Source organism: Taeniopygia guttata, chromosome 11 (assembly GCF_048771995.1).
Source record: "Taeniopygia guttata chromosome 11, bTaeGut7.mat, whole genome shotgun sequence".
In the NCBI taxonomy this organism is placed as follows: domain Eukaryota; kingdom Metazoa; phylum Chordata; class Aves; order Passeriformes; family Estrildidae; genus Taeniopygia; species Taeniopygia guttata.
Window position 1 is genome coordinate 2,001,258 of NC_133036.1, and position 17,102 is coordinate 2,018,359.

The following is a 17,102-nucleotide window of genomic DNA, read 5'->3' on the forward strand; positions in this document are numbered from 1 at the left end:
AAAACTCCTTGGAATAGGAGCTTCCACGTTTATGTCCATCATCAGTACTTCCATATAGTGTAGCAGTCCAGCTTCTCCAGCCAAGTCTTCTGTCAAGACCAAACTTTAAAAAATCACATTTCCATAGGGTTTTTTTGGGCATCTCAAGCTCTTTGAACTGACAAATTCAGTGGGATTAACTGTACATGGAATTTGGTGCTAGCTTGTAGGTGTCATGACACTCAGACATGTATAAACCCCAAACTAGGGGAGACATTAAAAACCTGAGAACAGGCCCACTGCTAGAAAAAAGGGCAAAGTGTTTTAACAACTCAGGCCTGGCAGAGGAACAAGACCTTTAGTGTAGTGGTGGAGAAAATACGGGGTTTTAAAGTCTGCAAATCAAGAAATGCTTTCAAGCCACATTACTTGAGTGGATATGTAAGACTCTAAATGCCTTAGACCAAATTACATGGCCAGGGGATCTCTGAGGTTCAACCAGCTCATGAACATGGGCAGGGTGAAACTCGAGTGGAGGGCAGCTGGCAGAGCTCCTCTGCAGCCACAGTAACACCTGCACTGAGCCTGTGCCAAGGCAAAACAGCCAGTCCCTGGTGTCAGTAGTGCAGGGAGTAGGGCAAAAACCCCAGAAGCCCAGAGACACAAAAAGGAAGGGGAATCTTGGGCATCTAAGGGTTAAATTAAAGTTCAAAGCTTGGCATTAGTCACGAAATACCAAAATTCAAGCAATGTTTTGCTATTGAAAAAGTAAATAAATTACCAATTTGCAGGATATCAGACTCAGAAGCATGCAGAAACAACATCAATTGAAAGCTTCTTTTTCTTGTTTAATAAGTACATTAGTGGAGAAAAATCCTACAGCAATGAAGCTCATATTTAAACATGACAGAGGGAGATATTTTCAATGGCTTATAGGAATACAAGGAGATTGAGATATGTTCCAAACACAGGGAAAAAAGAGATATCTACAACACAGTATAATCTGAGAAACTCAAATGGGGTTTAATATGGTTCCCAAACTGCAGAGATCTCATAAACATAGCGATTTCCTTTAGCAGTATAAACTCTGACATTTGACCAGACAATTGCCTTGGGGACATTAGCTAAAATAGCCTCAGCTTTAAAATTGAAATATGAACTTCTAAAGGCTTTGGTAGTTGCTTTCCAGTGACACTGAGACAGCTAACATGACTAGTGGCTGCTGCTGGATATATCAGCATCCCTAATTTAGAAGTAGGCTGGAGATTTTGGCTGTTGAGCTGCAGACACCCTCTGATCTGGAAATGTTCTTTCGCTTAGGTTTGCACATGTGGGTAGCTCAGCTGCCTTTCACCAGCAAGAAGACAGGTATAGTTTTCACCATCCTTTTTGCCTGTCAGGAAGCCAAAGCGATTGCCAGTGGTGAGAGCTGGTGAGCAGGGTGGTGCTGCAGCTCCTCGGGCCTGCGCGCACAGGGGCGATCCTGCGAGGACAGGACCTTCCATGGCCTGGGGAGAGCCCCTGCAGGGGACACAGAGGCGGCTGCTGCCCTCCATGTTTTGGGGAGGAGGCATCAAGCATTTATGCCATTAGCTGGCAGGTTTATTATTCCTTTTGCTGGTAGGACACAGTTTGGGTTCCTTTGTGCTGCAGCGCAGCTCCTGAGGGGCGGCCCACTGGGGAGAGTACCCTGAGGTGAGCAGCAGGTGCCAGGACAAATGCAATTGTTGGTGGGCTCGGGGGGCTGCAAGTGCTCTCTGTGGGAGCTGTTTGATGTTGGTGACCCCACGCTGAATCAGGAGGGGAAGGAGGAAACTGCATTCAGCATTCTCTGTATAAGTACCTCTGCTAATGACCTGCGCCTGGTAAGGTGTAAATGTATGCATACAGGCAGCACTTTGGCAAGTGCCCTCTCTTTATAGACATGCTTGCACACTGCATTGTATTTTTATTCAGCATACTCATTTATGGTGTTATATTGCTGCAAAGTGTTACCCAGATTAACAGAGAGAAAATAAATGCTTTTTATTGCTGCTGGGAGCAACTAGAATGCTTTAGACTGTGCAGGTGAGCATTTGCTCACCTGTGTAGATCCCTGACCCATCTCTCCTTTGGCAACCAAATCAGCTCTGGGGATGACTATGTGATTTTCCTGGTCCTATCTTGTATAATAAAGATAACAAGGTAATCCAGTTTATGGGTTATGCTGTCTTCCCAGCCACTGAGTACTTTGTATTGTGTGCTCTCAGTAGAAAAAGGAAGTAAGGACTTCTTTGATAGTATGGTCCCTTCAACTCCATGGGTTCATTCTCTGCACACCAGCTCTGAGTGCACCTAGGTGTCTGTGGTCTTCTTCAGGACAGCACGTGGTAAGGAGAGTCAGGGAAAATTTGATATTTTCCTAACTTCAAATCAAAACAACCAGGATAAACATCACTTCTTCCCCCTTGCTCTCTTCCACCCAGCCTTTGCCTCACCCCCTATGGCTCTTTGCAAACCTGTGTGAGCTGTGGGAGACCTGGCTGCCTCACTAAAATCCCGCTCTCTGCAGTAGCCTTTAAAAGGTCAACCTCCATGGGCAGTGGTGGGTGTGTTTGCATCACTCTTTTCTTTTTGCCTTCATACTCTTTCCCTTGGTTCCTTGTCAAACTCTAAGAAAAGCTCTTGAGAGCCACAGAACAGGGGCAGCTTTGGCCTCAAAGAAATTTAAGTAGCATGTTTCTGTCTGTGCAGATCCCAGATCATTGCTGTCTGCTGCTGTAAAGTGTCAGCCTCCCTTGGTTGGTGACTAACAGCAGCAACACTTAACAAAGTTGAGTGAGGATGATGGTTAAGCATTTCTCATCCTAAGGAGCTACTATGGCAGCTGCAGAAGGCTCCTACAGTCTGGCTGTGCTCTGAATAACCTCTCTCACTATGGTTCACATTAAAAATTTTGATTATCTGTCAGGCTGCTGCTCCCCTTCTCTTCAGCTATCAGAGTTGCAACACTCTGTAGAAGTCATTTACTTGCCAGTGGTACTGTTAGCCCTTTGTGAACAATTAAGCTGAGGTCAGAGGTTGTAATATATCAAATTTGTGGACCATATTAAATTTTATTTTTACTGAAAGGAATTTTTGTCTCTTTTATCAGGAAGAAAATTAAGCTGTGAACTGGAATTCCATCAGGCTGTCTACTGTAAAGCCCCGTGGCTTTAGAAAAGGGGCAGTAGTGGTCAGAAATGACACTCAAAAGGTAAATTTATTTATTTTTTATTAAAAAGGATAAGTTATGACCTGTACAGTATATCTTAAAGAAGGAGGGATGTTAACACGATAAACTGCATTTTTCCATTTCTTTAAAAAAGCCTGATTTTGCCAGGCCAGAGAAGCTCTGAATTGGAGGGAAGGGGATGGTGAGCTACCACTGAAGCTGCAGAGTATGGCCTTACTCAGTCTCTATGCCTGCCCCACCACAGAAACTTCTGGTTTTGGTTTTTGGAAGAAATGTAGAAGGTGCTCTTCTGGTTTGAAAACAACATGGAATTGTGAGCTAAATATTCTACCTATGCAATTATACATGAACAAGCAGCTCATGATAAGTTTTTGGAAAAAATGTTCTGTTTGATTCTGGAGCTGGAAGTTTCTTGAGATAAAGTTTTTAAAACCTTTGCAAACACTCTCAGTCTGGGTCTTTTCTCTCACCAAACCCACCAGAAGTTTTGCTCCTTAGAGATTACTTTCCAAAGTTTTGTTCAAACTTGCTGTCTGAAATTTTTTTGCCATTCTAAATAATTAGAATTTCCATTTAATGAATGGAAACAATGTTATTATAAAACCAAACTACAGTGAAACCCTGTGTTGTTCATTTGTTTCCAGAGAACAGAGAATTTGGGATACCTGGTCAGCACCCAGCCAGGCTCATGCTGCCTTTCACCTCTCTGGGGCTGTATTTTATAAATTAGATTGTTTAGTTTGTCTTCTGGGCCTACACGTGCAGTGTGTGTGCTTGTTCTCTTCCTATAAGATAACCTTTCCTGTGCTGCACATAAATCAAGGTACATGTGTGAGGCTGAGGAGCCTGCACGCTGACCTTGTCACTCCCTGCACAACCTACTCCCTTTGCACAGCTTTGGCCACCTGTGGGTTACACACAGACGTGGTTGATTTTGTGCACAGTGGCTGATGATATCAAATTTGGCTGCAACGATCCAAGAACCTTTTATTTTTCTGTAGGATTAAAGGATTGCCTTGCTATATTTGGTGGGGGTTTCTCCTCCCCTCTTTGCTGCACAGTGTTATGTTCCACTCATCCCTATCTCCTATGTTTCCACCCTGAAGAAGGTGGAATTTCAGCAGCAAGCAAATGGATTCTATTGTGCTCTGTATAATTTGAAAAACACCCTGTGGGATGAATTGTGCAATTTTAATATTCATTATCTCAAATGCAGACAATAGAATAGACCTTAGTAGGAAAGACTGATTAGCAGATTACTGTTCAACTTGGCACATTATTTGATGATAAGTGGGTAAAACAGTTTCTCAGGACCTGAGTTTTTGGTATTAAAAATGAAATGTAATGGCTGTGTGGGAACCATTCTTCAGTAAACATACATGGGAGCTCACAGGCCATGCACGGGTAGAACTGACTTCCTTTGGAACTCTTAGGCCTTACTGGTTTAGCAGCTGAGACCAAGGGATTTCTGTTGCTCCCTCCAACTTTAAATGAAAGACTGGATAAGGGGAGCATGAAAGCAGTCAGTAAACTAAATGGTAATTTTTAATTACAATTCTATTGTTATTCTTCTTATTTGTCTATTTGTAACTGTATAGTTTGCATATTCATTCCTGTCTTTCCCTGAAAAGGTTTTGTTGTTGTGTTTTTGTTTGTTTTTTTGTTTGTTTTTTTTTTGTTTTTTGTTTTTTTTTGGTTTGGCAAAAGTTTGACTCCAAAAAGAAGATAAACTTGTCATTAAAAGGCTATAAGGGGAAGAAAGAAATTTTTAAAAAGGCTGTTTTTCCTACATTCAAAGATTTCTGTGGGATAAGGATACAAGGTGTATATAGTTTTGTAGAAATAGAGACACTAAGATTTTGCAGATAAGAGCAAATGAAATTATGTTTGGCAGCATGATTAGGGAGTGTGATAAAATTTAGCCAAGGCAAAAAAGTCTTGTAACCATCACCTGCATGCATTCAAAGTAATCTGATAATTTTTATAAAGGTTGTCGTACTTGACAGTTCCTTTCTTCAAGTGAAGTCTTCTGGGGTATTGATTCTGTTCAAAACTTCACTGAAATTCAGCACTACATGCTGGCTTAGTTGCTTTCCCATAGAAGACAATATTTAACAGAATTTTTCTTTCTTTCTTTTTAGCAAATAGCATGTAATTAATAGAATTCCAGTTCCTGTGAAAGAGAGAAGATGCTTTTACTTCACACAACCATCTAAGGAAGTAAGTTCATCTCCTTGTAGAAAAACTATCACATCTACAATCTTCTTGACTAGTTCTTTATGTCCCCTGTCAGACGTTATTCTTACTACATGGACACTTGTCAAGGCTTTGTGTCAGAATGCCTCAGACTCATAAGAGCCTGCTGAGACAGTGCAGAAAGCTGTAATTTCCATGGCTGCTTTGACAGGAACTGGGACTCTGCCTCTTGTTCTGACGTTAGGGTGGACAGTGGTAGAGGGTTTCTTCAAGCCTAAGCCAACCTCAGGTGTGAGAGGTGGGAGGAACTGAAGCAGCTTGGGGTAGTGCCTGGGACTTGGGAAAGATTGACTTGAGGAACGTTTGCTTTCATGCTGAAGTTAAAGTAACAGTCAATCCAAGCAGCAGCCTCTTTTACAGTGTTCTGTGCAGCTACTACACAAGACCAGGGAGCAGGGGGAGTCACTGCAGCCTTCACTCATGTAACCTGTCTGCAGCTGTCAGTAGAGATGCTGGAAAGCAAGTGCCCATCACAGCTTTTTCCTGGTGCCATCAGATGATGTGTAGTGGCTAAAAGGGCTTCCAAGGCTGAGAAAAGGACAGGCTACAACAGACAATATTTAATAAATGCATCCTGAGATTTTTCAGTAATTTCCATGCTTACACATAATATATTTTTAAATAGCTGTGCTTGCCTATCTACTTTCTTTCCCTAGTTTATGCTGTCTCTGGGCCTGAGAACTTTGTCTTTCCATCGTGTGCTATCTCACAGACCTAGCATAATGAAAAACCAATCCCTTTGCTTCTAGTTAATGAATAGTCTCTCGTTTTTTGGTTGTTTTTTTTTTTTTTTCAGGCAAGAGTGTTAAAGAAAGCCTAGCTTTCAGCTATTAAAAATATTCAATGACATTTATGACAGATTTTCCACTTCTTCTTTCCTGCTGCATATAATCTTCAAGATCATTAAAGGGAAATTCTGAGATTTTCCATGCTCAGTGCTAATGTAGCACTTGTTTCATAATGAAGCTTGAAATGGTGTTTTTTTTTCTCTGCACATGATTAATGCTAAAGTCCACATCCTTATCTGATAGAAAACACCCAGAACTCCGCTGGAGTAAATGAAGTTAGGATAATTTGCATCAGTTGAGAATGTGACCCTGTATCAGGCTGATATTATCCTGCCTGTTACCGTATAGACACCAGCTGGGGTGCTGTTGTTTCACTCCTGTGTGGGTTAGGAAGGGTCTCAGTGGGGGAGAATGAAAGTGGAGAATGGTCTTTGCTAGCCCAAGTTAGGGATAAGCTGTCTGAAGTATAGGATGATTGAAATAAAAAGGAAAACTCACCATGACTTAGTGAGGTGCAACTGAAAGGACCTGAACCTTGTGAGGTTGCTCTGCTTTGTGTTACTCCAGAGGGATCAGTGCTCACAGGAATTCCTCCAGCCCATGTCTATGATGAGGGATGGGAAATTTCTCCCAGGCCCTGGTGTTTTCAGGTCAAACTAAACTGCTTAGGGGGTGTATTCAAAGCCACCTGGAGGCTCTAACTACTACTGTGCAAAATGCCCTGTTCCTCAGGTGGAGCTGGCAGGAACCAGTTCTTCAGCTGCAGCGTTGGCTTTCTATTTGCATTTGGATGGAAACCAAGAGGTTGTTTTTTTCTCTCTGACTTTGAATAGAACTCTCTCTCCTCCTTTAAGCTGCCCTACTTCTTAAGCAGTGATGCTATTTGCAGTGCTGTAGCTACCTGCATCTGGGCTTTTGTTTCAGAACACTTGTGCCATAATATTCCCCTCCGGAGGTGTCTTGCTAGAGGCACTGTCTCCCCTCCAGTCCCGAGGAGAACAAAAGTCTCTGTGGCATAATAGAAACTTCTGGGGTTGTCATTCTGTCCAGCATGACTGAAATAGCTGTAAAATATGATGTGCATTTTTAGTAGGGTACGACTGTGTTCCTTGAGCTGAAGGAAAAGAGTGTATACAGCAAAATAAGTGAAGTTTTCTACTCAATTTTTTTACCCTAAATAAATTTTTGCAGTAATTTTTCACAAATAATCTTTAATTAAATAAAGCTTTATAAATATTCAATCCAGGCATTGTTTAAATCAGAACAGATTTCCTGTCAATTGAAGGAGGTCAGACTGGGGCTCCGAGTGAAAGTCAATAGCTTTTAGTTCCTTTCTCCTTCGTGCCCGATCTAGCACTTACACATAAGAAAGTTGGCCAGATGTGAGCTGTGATTCAAGAAGGATGGGTATGCCTCAGAAACCATTGCTCCAGCTGTCTCAGGCTGTTCTGGAGATCCAGAGGTTTGAGCTCTTCAGCCCAGGGATACAGAATTACAAATGTGCGCTGAAATAGAAGCCAGAGTTCAGGGTGAGGACACAGGAGAACAAAGACCATTGCTGTGGGAGAATTATAATATATGGCAGGAAACAATGCATGATCGTTTCAAATTCTTGCCAAATGTGACTTGTGATTGTCACTTTTCTTGGGAATATGGTCTGCTACAAAAACCAAACCTGACCAAAAAAAAAAAAAACAAAAACAACAAACCTCTGAAAAAAGAACCCAAACCAAAAAATCCAAAACACAAGCTCACCCAAAAAACTATCAAACCAAAAAATCCCCAAAAACAAAGAGAAAAAAAGAGAGAAGCTGATGATTCTTTGGAATTAAAGGTTTAGGATATGACATGGAGAATTAGTCATGGGCCTCCTGTTAGCAAGACTGTTGACCTCCGTGCATAGTTCTGAAAATAAACCCTATCTCCAGCTCAGCTGGATTTTTTTCTTCCACTGAAGAACAAGTATAGATATCACCAGGGAAGAGGGTAGATCTCATGAATGGAAACTTTTGATGTCATTTTCAAATGCAGTTGTAAACCTGACTGTTGACATGTAGGTGTCCGTGCCCATAATACTTACAAACCACAATATGTTTGTGCCTAGTTTTTATGGTGGCAATAAAACATTGCCAAACACTTCATGGTAAATTTTTAGGCTTCATCAATTATTACTAAAAAGAGGGGTACAAAGGCAACTTTAGCAGAATTGAGAGAGTAATGCATAAAAAAAGCCTGTTTTTTACCATGGATTAAGAGTCAAAAAGCTGTTCTGTAACATTCTGGACCCCTCAAGAATCTTTATCATATGCATGTACTTCTGGCAGGTAGCTCCACTGAAGTCTGGGCAAGTGATGATAACACTCTGAAGTCAATAGAAGAGTAAGGTGGCAGTAAAACCTAGTGTACAAAATACTAAACTGGGACACTCAGCATCAAGTCCCATTGCAGCACTGGCTGTGATTTGGATTCTGTCAGCCTCAGTTTCCTCCTGTGTAAACAGCAATGATATCTTTTGTGAAGTTCTTTGAGGTCTGCAGAAGAAAAGTATTGTAAAAAGCCTCTCTTGCTATTATGCATATCTTCAAAACAAAGCTTAATGCTTCAGCTCTTTGCTGGGTTGGGTGAGTGTGCTGAGCACTTTGTGTGATCAAGCTGTAGATTACATAGGCAGTGGTTTGTAATAAGAGCCTTATCAGTAACAAAAACCCTTCTGTCATTATCAGACAAGCAACAATCGCATTTTAAAATGGTTGCCAAATGTGTTTATTTGAAGACGGTTGTTTCTACCATGGCTCAAACCATTGTGTGGCAAGTGTTCAATTGCTTCCCACTAAAGCCAACCTTTATAGCTTGGAAAACTGTTAGATAAATGTCAGTTTCTGCCATAATTTGTGGAATCAATACAAACTGAGTCAAAGAATCACAAACAGTAATGTGAAAATAAAATGATCTGTGTTATGGTTTTTAAGTAAATGATGATAAACTAATAAATGCCATTAGCTGCTGCCATTACTTTGTTGAATTTAGCTGATGTTACTGTGTTGACTTTAAAAGCTATCAGCTTAACTATATAAATCCATTTGACATGTCTTTATTCAGATAAAACTTTAATACTGCAAGTGTAGCAAATTAGATGCAAATGCTCTTTTTATTTTAAGTATATTTAAAGCTGCCTTTTCAATGCAAATTTTACAGGAAATCTCAACAAGCTAGGACAGACATCTTAGCTGTCAGCATGCAGCACTTTCATTTCGGTCTCAGGCATGGGAGCTGCGTTTTTTCCCTGCAGACTGAGATAATTAAAACTACAGAGAGATGGTTTTAAATATACATGATACACAGTTACTTAAATTGTGGGATAATGCATAAATGCAGCCCTTAACATTTTTTGATAGCACAACATTGACCAGATAACATAGCAGAGTGGATTCTAGAAAAAAAATCCTTGTGTAAACAGTTTAATGTTTTGGGTTATTTTTCTTTCTTTTTTTTTTTTTTTCCTTGCTTTTCACTTGAATTATTGTGGAGACACAGAAATACCAATTCAAAATCTAGTCTGTGAATGCCCTCATTTTTAAAAAGATATTGATACTATTAACTTTTTTTTCTAATTATGCCTTAACTTCTTTGTTTTTGAGTAGTCCATAACCTCCTTGGAATACATATCTATTTCAGCTTTCATTTGCTGAACCCCCTGAATGAGTTTATCCAAACAATGTGAATTTACTCAGATCTTTTTAAAATCCCACATCTCTTGTGGTTGATAAAGCTGACTTTAGCTAAGAAGAGTTGGATCAGGGTGATTTAAATTTCACAGTGAAAATGATAAGGGCTTTACTAGAAATAATAAGCACATTCAAATACTGTCATGGGCAAACAGTGGAATGTGCAGTGAGAAATTTGGCAAGGCTAGTCTTTTTCAATGTTGATTTAATGAAGTAATGGATAGTAAAATAGAAAAAAAAAGAGACTTGCATTCAGAGGTAAACTTATGTTAATTCCATATCAGTAGTTTTATAAAGCTTTATTCATTAAAAAGCAGTAATAATGCTCTAATAACTTTTTAAATGTCACGCTGTTTAAAAACAACAAAAACCCCAAACCAACCCACCAGCTAGGGAAGAAGAGTCGTCTCTTTAAGCAGTTCTGTACAAAGTGGCTGAGTGATACCCTCTTATTGTCAGGAACCACATGTCAGTTTTTGAGCCTGAGGATGACTTGTGTTTCAGGGGGAAAAAAAGAAAAAAAAAAGAAAAGAAATCTAAAAGCTCATATCTATTTAAGCTCCAGGGCAAGCGATAATTGTCCCCAGTTAAAATCGTTTTGAACGTTTGCTTGTCGATTTAGAGAACACAGAGCCTCACCTTTCTCATTCAAATGGTGCCCGGAACCTGCACAGTCCCAGTTGCAGAAGAAGGCTTGTCTGCAGACCTTCCATTTGCGGGGCCAAAAGGATCGATGAATCCAGGGATGCTTTTGAGCGATGACGGTTTTGGCCATGGCTGTGGAATAGGGCAGGGAGAGGGGCAGGAGCAGCCAGGAGAAAACAAAGTTATTTTTCGAGGCATTCTTTCAGATGCTTTATTCCCTTCATTCACAGGGTTTGTGTACGGCAGGGAACTGGCATCCAGAATTAGTGTGGTCTGATGAGTGAGGCATTTGGGGAAAAAAATAAAGCAAATCACTTTCCAGAAGAGGCGAGGGAGAAGAAAAGAGAAGAAACATCACTGTTGCCAAAGGGCTGAGGTTAAGGATCCCTCTGTGCAATTTAACAGTTTTTAATTCCTACATTTTAATGCCTCGCAGGCCATTGTGTCAGTCTACTTTAGCTCCTTCAAGGAGCCATCTCCGTGCTGCCGAGTGGATTATCTCCCGGAGGAGCGGCCGGCTCCCCCCGCACCATCCATCACCCCGGGCGCTCGCTGCCCGCTGCGCCCCTGGCTCCGGCTCCCGAACCGCTCCGAGCGCCGCCTCACACTCTGGCTGGGGCACACTTTCTATTTCACAGGTGCCCCTATGATCTTCCTTTTCCTATTTTTTTTTTTTTTTTTTCCCTTGAGGATGGTGGTAAAAATCTAATAGAAGGCTTCCTTCCATCAGCGCAGAGGAGAAGTGGTCATTAGCAGACACGGAGAGATCAATATTCCTGCCCAACCTTTCTGGTTGCAGTTCCAGTCAGTAATTATACAGCTGTTATAAACCCATGAATATCGTGTATAAGGAAAAACTAATCTCTTCAAAACAGCTTATTTCCATAGTTAATGACTGGAGAACTACAATTGACTTTGTCACTGACAACTTCTTTGTGTTTGATAAGCAGATTTTGTAGAAATAAAATTATTCTAAGGTTAAAAACAAGAACAAGAGCAAACCAACCAAACAAAAAAAAAACCCCAACCAAAACCTTATGAGGTAAAATTCCCCCATCCACCATCACACATATTTCCTGCATTTGGCTCATTACTGGACAAGTATGTCCTTTAAGACCCAGAGATTAATGAGCCATTTTACGAGACTAATACATTTTAAATTTTAACACTGGAGTTTGCATATATAATTGTACAATTATATGTTCGTTTAGATTTTTTTAAAGATAACTAATCACAGGTGACTAGAACTGTGTGAAAAGGCAGAATTTATGTTTCTCCTGCTGTAGGAGTACTAAATCATGCAGGAATTGAAATTGTTTTCCATATGACAGATAGCTCAGGCAAGATTAGTCAGTCACTGTTTCAGATATAATGCTTTTTTTATTATGCATACTTGATGTGGGACTATTATATTTGTAACATATATTTCTGCATGCAGCAAATTAACTATTATGTAATGCAAGGACCAAGAAAGAATATCATTAGTTCTTGCTATCCCGCAGTTTTGAGCAGCTGGTGAAATATATACCAGTCATCCAACAGCTAGCTTCATGTTAACATGTATAACAAAGCCGGAACGATTCCTGTTTGACAGAACTTTACCATGTAGTAATAAATAAGGCTGAATTATTGATGGTGAATAACTGCTAATATTATTATGACCTCAATTAAGTGCTTTTTTTCAGACACATTAGCAACAAAAGGTCTTCTCTTTGCTCATTGCTGGTTTTTTCAAGTTCCACTTTGCATTAAAATCGAATTGATCAAACCTATTTGCCATTTCACTGTAAGTGGGTAACCATAATGGGTAATCTATCAGCATGGTGCTCCCCTTAAAGCTATTAACACCTTTTGTTGTTTTACTCAAGTTTCTAAACGTGCTGAGAGGTTCAAAAAGGCAAACCCTACAATCTGTTAGGATTGCACAGAGCTGTGACTTGTGGCACTCTTTTAATTACCATACTTTTTAAACTCTACTGTTAAATACTGGTATTTCTGACACTAAGTAATTCTTTATTTACTTATGAAGCTGTGAGACAGCTAAATTAAAGCTGATTAGCAAGATGGCAGCTCCGCTGCTTGCAGCTGAGGTGAGTATAGCTGCAGCATCATCTCCCCTCAGCTCGCTGCTTGACTCTTAGTCACTGGGGCTGAGATCACTCAGCAGCAAGACAAATAAAGGGAGCTTAGAGTTTTTTACCCTTTGGCAAATTGGCAAATTGTGTTAGTTACATGGATATGTGTGTACTGTGTGGAGCAGTCTGTTTGTGAGGGAGCTTTATAAAGGCAGAAGGAGTTAATTTCTGGGGACAGGCTGTGTAGTGTGCATGCTTGGGGAGTTGTGGGATTACACTCATTAAAAAAGTGAAGAGCTAATGAAATAATCAGAGGAAGAGTAAATAAACTGGAGAATACAAATATGGGCCGGCTGTCTCAGCAAGATTGTCTGTTCTTCCACTTGAGTCTGTTGAAGACGGCCACCCTTCTGTAACCATTCCTCAGGTTTCAGCATCTGGATTTTGGAGCTGCCTTACTAATATTTGTACAGTGCTGAATGGCAAAAGCTAGAGGAAACTCCTCATTTACCTGCTCAAGTCAAGTCTAGGCCACGAGCCCTGGTGGTATAAGGCTAATGCAATGGCCAAGTCAAAGTATGTGGTGCCTGTGTTCATCAGCACAAATGGTAATGTTCTTGATGAAAATATCAACACAAACCCCTGGACAGAGCAAACAGGGGAATCCTTTATTCCTGCACAATCTCTTTTTATTTTTAACTTTCCCTTTTACTTTGTTGGTTTTTGGTTTTTTTTGTGCATGTGTGTGTGAAGGTGATGGTACTGTAGTTTGTTTTTGTTTTGTTTCTTATCTTTTCTGTTCTGTTGCACCTCCAGTACCTTTACTGAGTGTGTCCTATGCATAGAGAAACCCAGCTGGAGATGTGCTCCCTCAATGGATTGCATAATGGAAAGGAGCTGCTGTCAGCCCAGAGCAGAGGCTCCTGTTCCACCGTGGGTTCAGGAGAAGTGGGAACACCTCGGTGAAAACCTCTGTACAGGATTTGTACACTGCATGTGTGTTTGCGGGAGAGCACAGTTGATTTTCCTTAACAGGTAAGGGAGAATGTCCCTGCCTAGCAATCAAAATGCAGCCTTGGGACCATGCAAGCCTGGTGCCTGTGACACTTCCTGAAAGGGTGAGAGTCTTGTGAGTTCATTCATAACTATTCTTACATCAAATTCTCTTCTTAATTGCAGTGTCATGAGTGAAGGCAGAGATCCCAGTTCACTGCTGGCACAAGAAGACTCAATGGTACTGATTTAAGCCAGATTACGCCTTTTATGATGTTCACGTCAGCAGTGATTTGGGCCCTTTTGCTTCTACTTACAGAGTGAGTCAAAAGCAGGGTAAAACGTAGAAATGTTTGTGTTGGCTTCAAAACATGATTGAAGATAAATTGCTGTTAAGCTCCATTTCTGTCTAGCTGTTGATACATATAATATGGCAAATTAATTAAGAGCTTATACTTACAATATATAGGGATTTCAATTGTTTTAAAGTGGTGGTTAGTCTTTCAGCAGCTAGAGGATACACAAGCCTGAGTTATTCTAGTAGAGCAGTGCTTCCAGAAGCATATGTTTAGTTTACTACACTTGCAATTTCTTCATGTCAATCACCTTTTGTGCATTTTTATTGTGTGTTGAACAAACCAAAACTGTCCTTTGCCCATTTTATGAGTGTTCTGCAAAGCAGGGAATGAAGTGGGTTGATGACAGCTCATCCATCTCACTGTTTTTGAAAGGGATTCTCCTACTGGACATCATGCAGAGCAATGCTTTTTTGAAGCCCACCCACCTAGTACTAGTCCCTCTTCAGACGTGGTTGTATTTCCCTAAGGCACTTCTTGGAGTGGTAAATGTGCATCATCAAACAGCAGATTTCTTAATGGTATATAGTGATGTTGACTTTCCTGATGCTTCAGTTGCTGTTGTCTTAATGTAGGCTGTCGCTCATATGTCAGCTGGAAACAAAAATCAATAAGCAATGAGAATGGGAGTGAAGGGAAAAGAAAGAAACAAAATGATGAACAAGAATTCGGTATCTTCCCTCATAAACTTTATTCAGCTGGTGTGTGTGTTTTATCATTTCACAGGATCTGCAGATAATCCCCACAGTCTCTCAGTCTCAGAACTCTTCCCATTTTATGAAAAGGAAACTAAGGCACAGCGAGCAGAAACTGCTCCAGCTCCTCAGATTTACCTCCGATAAGCTGAAACAATTTGTTCAAGGGCACTCAGAATCTGGGTAATTATTCATGTCAACCAACTCCTTGTTCCCAAACCATCTGTACCCAGGCTTCCCAGGCCTATGTGTTTTTGAGAGTGTGACACACGCATTTAGTCAGACGGCAATTTTAAAGAAAGAAACATGTTATTATTTAAGAAAAATATAGAGCGTGTCTAGCACTCTCTTGGAGCTGTCTGCTCACATGTTTTAACCCTGTCTGGGGCGGTGGGCAGTGTCTCGTTCCCCCAGCAGTGGTCGAGCCGCAGTGCTTCGGGCATCCCGCACCGCCCGGGGCATGGCTGCGGATGATGGAGAGCGCCGAAATCCCGCTCGGAGGGTGCAGACGGGCAGGGAGAGCCTCAGTGACAGCACCGCAGCGGCCACATCTGTGATGGAGTGCTCGGCCCTTCAGTCCCTGCTGCTGCCTTCGCCGCTCCGTGATGCGGTATTGTTTACTCACAATTAAACTCTTTAGCGTTAATTGCACTCCCTGACGCTCAGCCTGTCACAGGCCCCAGCTGCCAGAGCCCGGGCAGATGTGCTCTGCACACTTGTGTGAGCAGGGCTGGGGCAGACCCCGCTCCCGGCCCCGCTCCCGCCCCGCTCCCGGCCCGGCTCCCGGCCCCGCTCCGGCCCCGCTCCCGGTCCCGCTCCCGTCCCCCGGCCCGGCTCCCGGCCCCGCTCCCGCCCCGCTCCCGGCCCCGCTCCCGGCCCCGCTCCCGGCCCCGCTCCCGCCCCGCTCCCGGCCCCGCTCCCGGTCCCGCTCCCGTCCCCCGCTCCGGCCCCGCTCCCGCTCCCGCTCCCGCTCCCGGCCCCGCTCCCGCTCCCGCTCCCGGCCCCGCTCCCGCCCCGCTCCCGTCCCGCTCCCGGCCCCGCTCCCGCCCCGTTCCCGGCCCCCGGCCCCGTTCCCGCCCCGCTCCCGGCCCCGCCCGGCCGCCGGCGCGGAGCTGCGGCGTGGGAAGCGCTGATTCTTGTCAGTCTAAATCTCACACCGGAGATAACAAACGCTTGGAAGCCAGGCACTGCTCGGAGGAGATAAACACATTTTCCCCCATTAATTAAAACGTATCTGTAAATTTAAGCGGAGATGGTGGCTATAATAAGTTTTGAACCAGCGACAAATGTCAGCGGCAAAAGGCCTGAGATAAGACCGTGTCAGGTCCCCGTGCGACGATATGTGTGTGCCTTCACCCCTAGCAAGCTGAGCATCACACGGGTCAGGGCTTGTGGCTGACACCAGGCAGTTCAAGTAACCTGTACCAGGGGTTCTGGGGAGGTAGAGAAAGCCCTGCTGTAAGTGTGGTTTGTGCCCATCTCATAGGACAGTTGGGGGCTGTCAGTGATTTTTGAATATTTGGTCTTTCTCTAAACTTCTCTCTTGATTCTTTGGCCTCAAAGAAAATACTTCAATATAAGCAGTGTGTATTGGTGTGTCCAACATACCTATTCTGAAACTGAAGTGATGTCAGCCTCTAGAATATTTGTGGATTTCTTTATCAACTTCTTTTGTTCTCCCTCAGCCCTTTGCTGGTCACATCAGGGACACTATAGGCAATTATTTGAAGCATCCCATACCTATTCTGTCTGGCATGTAATTATTTCTGATACAATATGTGGGTGTGTTTTATGTGAAACACAAGAATGTTAAAGAAAATAGGGAAGAAAACAGTGGCAGTGGGATTCCAAGCCTTGCTAGAGGTGGGTACCAGAAATAGTTAAAAGTGCCTGGTTTTGACTCAGTCAACACTTTAATTGTCTTGTAGCTTTTGTACCCATTCTTTCCATGGAGGTATGTGATATATTATTTGGGTCCAGTTTTGCTAAGTGGATTGCAACTGGGGGATTCTTGCTGGAAGCTCTTTCTGGCCCAGCTGTTCTGGTAGCTGCAATATTTTCTCCTTGAAGAAAATAACAAAGACAGGGACATGCCTAGGAATGCACATGCAGCTTCTCAGGAAAAAAAAAAATATATCTGTCATTCTTCCTTTATCATCCCTACTGACCTTGCCAGAAATGTTTACCATGGAGGTAGGTTTGTGTCTCCTTTTGTGATAAAGACCATCTCATTCAGCTCATCTTGCTGGGATTCAAAGATTTTTGGACACTCCTGACTTGTTCTTTGTTTAAAGCAGTGACTGAAATGGGCAGGTCTGCTGGTCCCCATTTGGATCTGTGGGCCATCCATTCTGGTATTACAGAGAGACGGTTTAA

The 17,102-nt window shown here is 42.3% G+C and overlaps 1 long non-coding RNA gene across 1 annotated transcript; it reads left to right on the forward strand.

Annotated features, from left to right (window-relative positions):
• The first annotated feature begins 3,110 nt into the window (after positions 1 to 3,110).
• On the forward strand, positions 3,111 to 11,239 carry LOC140684888 (uncharacterized). The gene is made up of 3 exons (XR_012057829.1): positions 3,111 to 3,214; positions 5,335 to 5,413; positions 11,044 to 11,239. It is a non-coding gene; the product is annotated as an uncharacterized lncRNA (long non-coding RNA).
• The last annotated feature ends 5,863 nt before the right edge of the window (positions 11,240 to 17,102 follow it).